Below are 8,353 nucleotides of genomic sequence, written 5' to 3' on the forward strand. Positions count from 1 at the left end.
TTAGATGTTTTGTTCCAAGGTTCTTTTAAAATCAATATCTTCTTATTCCTCTTATTTAAGTTGTACACAATGTCACATCAATAAAATTTTATCTCACCAAATAAAAAATAATAATTATGTTAAATACATAGCATGATTAGCATCTTAATCACCTTTTTGTTTTTTTTTTTTTTTTGCTAACCAGCATCTTAATCACCTTAAAATTCATGAAATACTAAATCTTCATTGTAAAATAAAAACTCTTCATTTGCTTTCTAGAGTACCTTTTTTCTTGTAGAGAGATAAAGTGAGAGAATTGAATCAATTGATTAAAAAATATATGTTCAAAACTTCGAAAGAACTAAGCAAACCTCACAAACAAAGCACACATAAAGTGGGACAGGGACCCACATAAGTACTTGTGTGAGGGATTAATAAAGAGAAAGTTCTGACATGTATTATCAACGGCTCATTTGTTTCAACTTTCAACAGCTTGAACCCACATATTTATCTATATAAGTTTTGAGTCATTGTTGAATTTATTTTTTTTCTTTTCTTGACAATGTGGTGTTTCTAAGTTTCAAATAAAAAATAAAATTAATAAAAGAAATAGAGGTGAGAACTTGATAGTTTGCAAAATAGAATTTGAAAATTTGACATCAATTGTGAAATTTTAAAGTACTCGCAAGTATACGAACCATACCGAAGTATAGTTTGATAGGAACAAGGTCGAACATACAGTGACTTATATGAATGTAGGAAAATTAATTAAACTTTAACCAAATTAATCCTAATCTAGTTTAATAAAAATTGGTTGTTTTGAAATTAAAGAAACTAAATAAGAAATTGATCTAAGCTAAGATATAATATAAAGCAATAAATAGATTTAAAAATAAGCAAAAAAGAATTAAAGTTTTGGAATCCGCCTTGTTAATTCATATCAGCATATTATTTATGATCATTAATTTTTCCCAACCACTACATAATAATCTAGAAACCAATCTTGCTATCATGAAAAATATTATTATTAAAATCTAAAGCATATTTTTCTTCGCTTCTTAGGTATAAAATCAAATCATCAATTGTATCTATTAACAAACAAATCACAAAGGATATCCAATTTTATAATTAAGTAATAATAAACCAAACATTCAATTAATTAAGACAAATCCTAAACATGAGAAAAACATAATTGAACTCATAAATAGAATTCTATCTTAGTCACCTAAACATGAGAAAAACATAATTGAACTCATACATAGCATTCTATCTTAGTCAATTGATATGAAGCAAGAACAATTTAAATAATTAAAGAACAACTATTGTGGGAAAAATCAAATCACATAAATATTACTTATAATCCTTAACAAGGTTTCATCCTCAACTTTAATTAAAAATTTAGCTACTCATAGTAATTGAAAAAAAAAAACATTAAAATAAAATAGTAAACATTAAACTAAATAAACAAAACTGTCATAGTGGAAAGCCACAGACACAGTCACCATCAGCGGCTCCTCAGCCTCTCTAAACTTTTGCCCTAGCCAATCCCCCTTACTTTTCTGTTTGCTCTCTATTTATATACCTACACACCGCCTGAGAGTGACACTCCTAATACAAGTGGTATGGGCTTTAGGGATATCCGCTGTTTCAATCTCGCAATGCTGGCCAAACAAGGTTGGAGGTTGCTGCAAAAGAAGGAAACGTTGCCTTATAAATGTTTCAAAACAAAGTACTTTCCACGGTGCAATTTCTTGGAGGCAGAGGATGTACCCAACAGGTCCTATGTGTGGAAGAGCGTTATGGCGGCTCAACCAATTCTAAAGAAAGGTTGCTGCTGGAGGGTCGATGATGGGTCTGAAATCTGGGTACTTAAAGACAAATGGATCCCAAACTATCCTACTAATAAGGTGCTGCACCCACCGGTGGAGGAAGAGTGGGAATGGAGGGTGTCGGAGCTAATTGATTGGTCTACCAAGCTTTGGAATAGGCAATTACTTGAATTGAAGTTCCACCATGACGATGCGGAGGCAATCTCTCGGATACCACTCAGTCGCCAGCATACAAATGATGCTCTATTTTGGCTGCATTCTACAGAGAGAGTATATTCAGTTAAAACAGGGTACCACTTGGCCAGAGAATTAAAGAAAGAGATGGATGTTATGGGTGAGGGCTCTTTGCCGTTGGGAAGATGCATGGTGTGGGGCAAGTTATGGAAGCTTCATATCCCAAACAAGGTCCGCATTTTTGCATGGCGTGCTTGCCACGACATTCTGCCCACTCAAGTGAAGCTAGCTCAACGACGCATTACGGAAGACGACACATGCCCTCTATGCAAACGAGCGGCGAAAACTGCTATTCATGCCGTTTGGGAGTGTAGTGTGGCTCAGGATGTGTGGGCGGGCTATGTGAGACGGCTGCAAAAATCGGTGGGAGGTCAGCTTGATGTGCAGCAACTAGTGGAGGAGTTATGGATGAAACTAACCACTGAGGAGCTTGAACTATTTTTTGTCCAAGCCTGGTTGATTTGGAGCCAACGAAACAGTATCATCCATGGTGGGAGCATGCAAGATCCGTCTCGGCTGAATATGAGAGCAACAGAACTTCTGGAGGAGTTTAAGGAAGCCCAACAACACCTGGCGGTCTAAAATACCATTGCTAGAGATGCCCAGTGGAGGCCACCACCGGAGAATGGAGTTAAGCTAAATTTTGACGCAGCTATTTTTGAGGATTTAAATGCGACGGGATTCGGAGCTGTTATTCGCAATGAGAAGGGCGAAGTGTTGGCCGCCTTGGCGGCCAAGAGTCCACCTATGTCGGATTCTGAGGAGGCGGAGGTGCTGGCCTGCCGTAAAGCCTTGGAGTTTGCCGTCGATGCGGGCTTCGCCGAGCTTCTTGTTGAGGGTGATAACACGTCGGTCATGAGGAACATTTCCAGCTGGTTCACGCCTAGGAAATTTGTATGGGGATATTCACTGTTTATGCTCAGGCCTACGGGTTGTATCTGTTGGGTAGGTAAATCGTACAACCAATGGTGTGGCTCATTGTTTGGCTAAGTTTGCTAAAGGCTTGGGTGATGAGATTGTATGGTTGGAGGAGTCCCCTCCCCCTGCTCTAGATGCTCTGTATTTGGACTTGGTTAATGCTTAATGAGATTCATTTCACTTTCAAAAAAAAAAAAAAAATTTAATACTTGTAGGCCACGCGCTGACTTCAAGACTTCATAAGCAAATCCCGAATGGCCCGAAAGTCTCTCTGTTCTTCTCTAATTTGTATTTCCGCTAAGTAAGAAGAAAGCCCACTAAAAGATATTCAAGACCTTCAGCCCACAAATAGATGTCATCGCCAAAGCAAACTTCCTTTCATTTATTTCCTTTCTTTTCTTTTTCACTTCACATGTCTCCAAGGTCGCTTTTTCTTATTCTTTTCTTTTCCTTTTGCTTCATGCCTTCCAGGTTTATTCAAGTTGGCTTAGCAAGTGAAATAGCCGCACTTTGCATGTAAAACCCTTATTACCTGCGACACAAAGATAATATATAATCAATCACAAAATAGCATAAAAGTAAGACTAAATATGTAGATATGAAAGTACTTTATTAGTGGGTTCTAGTTAGCTCTACTGGTAAAATACTTTATTATAGTTGGCATGGTACTACACACTATTAATTGCAAGTCACACTTTTTCTTTTTTTCTTTTATTTATAAGTTGCAAGATACTTGATACAGTATAATTAACATTTTTATATTACTTCTAACTTATATATATAAATTATTTTTTAAGAAATAAGTTTCAATACACAATAAATTTCACAACTAATGAGATGGCAGATTGGTACATGTTATAAGTGATGTTAATCATGATCCCAAGTTGAATTAATTGCTAAGGTGGCAAATAATACTAGTTAATAGGTAAAGTTGAGAGAAAATCCAATTAAATTTCAAATTAGAATTCAATTAGAATCTAATTTTGCGTCATATGTTCCTATCTAATCTAAGTTTTTAAATTTTAATGCCAAGTTAATTAATTCAGTCTAAAAATTAGAATTCAATTAGAGTTTAATTTTGCACTACGTGTCTCACTTAATGTAAGTTTTTTAATTTTTATGCCAAGTGAGTTAATTCAATGTAAAAAACAAGGAGTTCAATATAAATAAACCATAAAAAACCTAATAATATATGTATATTCAATACTGTAAGGACACGATTCCTGCGCGGCCCAGTGACATTTTTGGGTTCACGCGGGAGAGATCCCTCACAATACAATTTGTAGAGAGTGGGCTTGAAAAGCTTGGGCTTGGTCACGGGGCGATGGTCCGGTCTGGATTTCAGAAAGGTCCCTATGGAAAATGGACTGGGCCTTAACGTTTAATGCCCCGCCATGCTGCCACTTCTGAGAATGGGCTCCTCGGACTTGATCCGAGGACCCTTGTGGTCCTTTCCGGCTGTCCAACGGAGGACCTTCTCTGTTTTGTGCATGGATTGTTCCGGCGATCTTCTTCATGAAGTCTTTCTCCTTCTTTCCCCCCCCTCTCCCTACTAGATTCACTTCTCCTTTTATACTAGCGTGCATTCGATGTCCTTCGTCCACGTGTAGGGTCAGTCTTTACAAATACTGACATTGGTCCCATCAGTCTAATCCCGGAAGTGTTGGGGATGACTTGATAAAGCTGCAGAGTACGGTTCTGTCAGGCATTGGGCCTTATCCAGAAGGGTATTTAGGGTAATCGCCCCAAGGTATTTTGGATTTCCTCACGAATTTGTCCCTTTATTCTAGGGGGATTATGGGCCTGCCGAGGACTAGACTGTCCTCGGCTGCCTCCCAAAATTGGTCTGTGCTCTGCGTCATGGAGCTTGGGCTACAATTCTCCTCGGATTGGGCCCTCGGGCTCTTTAAGGGTGAATGGGCCTGGTCCACGAATTGTTGGGCCCCACAATAGCCCCTCAAAACCCTTCTATCCGAATTCCGGATTGGAAAGGAGGGTTTTGGCAAACCCGGGCCCTTAATATGGCCCATTTAGCTTGATCCCGCATTTATGTGAGCGGTTTCCCAGGAAGTTAGGCGGTTTTTGAGGGATTCCTTTTAATCCGCTCGGAATCTGCTCCTGCCGCTTGGATGTCCCAGACGCGCCCTTAATGAATCCCCTTAACGAGGCTCATTTATATCCGGCGGCTCATTTGATAAGGTGGAGAAGTGGAACGGACGCCTCTTTTTTCTTCAGATTCTTTGGGAAAGTTGAATACATTTAATGCCATCCGTTCTGCTCTTCCTATAAGAAGGCAAGCAGGAGGCCATCACTTTCGTACTAACCCCCTTCCCTTCTTATGAGATCACGACAAATGATGAAGAAATCATGCCCCTCCTCTAGACACCATATTCTGATAAAGCTTGAAATGGCTCGATCAGGGCAAGGGTGGCGCAGACTTAAGATCCGCCCCGCCTCTCTTTTAGCCAAAATCCGAAGCAGGGGCTCATCACGCCGAACTCTTGGCGTGACTGAGTCGAGAATACCCAATATCAGCACCACCCGGCTCCTCACGAGCGTACCTAATATGGCACCAACGTGTTAGGAGTCAGGGCTGAGGCAGGGGCTAAGTGCTTCTGCTTCTCCCTCTTTTGCTCCTCGGTGCCCTCCTCCACCTTCTTCTTATAGTCTTCCCAGCACCAGTTCCGTCTTGGTGCCTTCCCTTTTCCCTCTTTTGTTCCTTTTCTTTCTTTTCATCCCTACTCTCTTCTTCTCCTCCTTCTTTACTCATGTCCTCCATCTTCCTCATTCATCTCCTCCATCTTCTTCAATTCTTCTTCCTTCTCCTTCAATTCTTCTTCCTTCTCCTTCAGTTCTTCTCCCTTCTCCTTCAGTTCTTCTCCCTTGTTCTTCATCCTTTTCCGAAGGAGGTTCTTGTCACGATATGAGCAATGTTGAGACAGAGACTGAAGAGACCTTGAAGATGAGTTTAGAAGAAGCCTGACTGTTTACTTCTCTGTACTGCGAGTGTTATCGTTGCTTTAGCAGTTCTTCTTTTGTATAGGCTTGTTTGAGCCCTTTTTCGTACATTGTAATAATCTCTTATATTAATAAAAGTGTTTATTATTTCATTTTGCATATTCTGTTTATGTTTTTGTATATTGGTAAACGCTGCTCGGCTCAATGAGAAAGTATCTAAAACCGATGACAACTAAGACCAAAATACTTGATAATAAAAAGATGTTGCCATAACTTTAATATAAGTGTTTGGCCCAATAAGGCCGACCAGTGAAAAGTAATAATTACCATGCTGGCCGAGGAGAGAACTGGAGGTTTGATGCCGTGTTTGGGTCCGAGGACCATACAAGGCCTTGACTCTATCCAAAACTCGTAATAATAATAGTTTTTATACTTGGTTTCCCCATAGGCTTGAGTCCGAGGACCATGCAAGGCCTTGGTTCAGTCCAAAACTCGTAATAATAATAGTTTTTATACTTGGTTTCCCCATAGGCTTGAGTCCGAGGACCATGCAAGGCCTTGGTTCAGTCCAAAACTCGTAATAATAATAGTTTTTATACTTGGTTTCCCCATAGGCTTGAGTCCGAGGACCATGCAAGGCCTTGGTTCAGTCCAAAACTTATAATAATAATAGTTTTTATACTTGGTTTCCCCATAGGCTTGAGTCCGAGGACCATGCAAGGCCTTGGTTCAGTCCAAAACTTGTAATAATAATAGTTTTTATACCTGGTTTCCCCATAGGCTTGAGTCCGAGGACCATGCAAGGCCTTGGTTCTGTTTCATTCCCTCTCCTTAGGTACCCCGTACGCAGCCGGGCAGGAGGTTGTCCTTGGCATTAGTTATTACCCGGCGTGGGCCGTAGTCCGTGGGCTATCATGTAGCAGGGGCATGGGCCGCAAATTTACTAGGCCCACAGATCGGGAGGTATTTCCAGAGTCTTTGGCCATGCGGTACTTTTGGGTGTCCCGATGTTCGAGGTGCACCTCCACGAGGCTCCTTTAGTCTTGTCGTTGCAGAGGTTTGTTGGAAGTCGAGCTGGAGACGTTTTGTCTGTAGCGTTCCTTGGGAAGCTGCGCTAATTAAATGCCACCACCCTATCTCCTCAAATAAATAAGAGAGCAAGTCTCTTTGCCTAGGCACCAGCTCCTTAGTCTCCTCCTTCAGCTTCCTCCCGCAGTAAGTCATGTTTGAGACGAGGGTCGGGGAAGGAAAACTCTCTCCGCCGCAAAGGCGCCACGTTCTCCTAAGGCTCAGAAGAGTGATATACGGGCAACGAAGGCGTAGATTCAAAGAAATATTCCCTTATGACAGAGGGGAGAGGGTGTTTCCCACGCTTTTAGTCAAAATCCGAAGCAGGTTCTGGTCATGCCAGATTTTTGGTATGTCCGAAGAAGGAATTTTCACCATCAGCACTGTCTACCTTGTAGCCGGCAAATTTCTGCGGGGGCTGCCCAACTTCCGGCTCCCTGCACCTTCTTTGTAGATGGTGTTAGCCTGAGGTCAGGTTCTTTTGCTGCCTGAGTTTCGGGCACGTGAAAGCGTAGAGGATGAAACGAGGTCTTGAGGCAGTAGCCAACCTCTCCTCTGTGCTACCTGCATCCTCCCACTGCGGCGTGAGGCTCAAGTTGGGCTCCTTTGCTGCCGGAGCTATGGGCATGCGAAAGCATGGGGGAAGGGACAAGGCCTCGAAGCAGTAGCCAACCTCTCGTCTGTGCTACCTCCTCGGCCTTCTCTTGCTTCCTTGCAACTTTCCTTTCTATCATGTAGCAAGTTTTATCACAAGTTGATTTCAGCTTTTTGTTGTATGCTGTACTGTTTCTTTGTTTCAATAAAAAAGGAAATTTTGCCTACTTATTTTGAATACTACTCTTATTGCAACATTATTTTGTGGAAGGGTGTGCTCCCTATGTTTGTTTCTTCAATGATACTTAGAGCAGGAAGTTTTGAAACATAATCCAATCAATTCTAATGTACGAACACTACCAAACATTACGGCGATAATTCATAGCAGGTTTAACTCAGGAAACTAGCAAAGATAACAATTGAATATTCTGTGATAAATATGAGTACCGTCCGAGGAGTTGACGGAGGGTAAAGAACTCAAATCGTTTCTCAGAGGACGTATTGCCCTACGTCGCGTCGATTCCCTTGGTGCTGCAGATATAAGAACGGACTTGCGAATCCCCGCAATTTGGGAACTGACCCAATGGCGAGTGGAGAGCTTTCCTCAGATGAATCCAAATTCTACGTAATGTAGTTTTTCCTTACGAGTAGTTGGTTTTCCCATAGGTTTGAGTTCGAGGACCATACAAGACCTTGGTTCTGTCCAAAACTCGTGATATTTATCTCTTGTACTTGGTTTCCCCACAGGCTTGAGTCCGTGGACCATGCAAGAC

Source organism: Quercus lobata, chromosome 11 (genome assembly GCF_001633185.2).
Source record: "Quercus lobata isolate SW786 chromosome 11, ValleyOak3.0 Primary Assembly, whole genome shotgun sequence".
In the NCBI taxonomy this organism is placed as follows: Eukaryota; Viridiplantae; Streptophyta; class Magnoliopsida; order Fagales; family Fagaceae; genus Quercus; species Quercus lobata.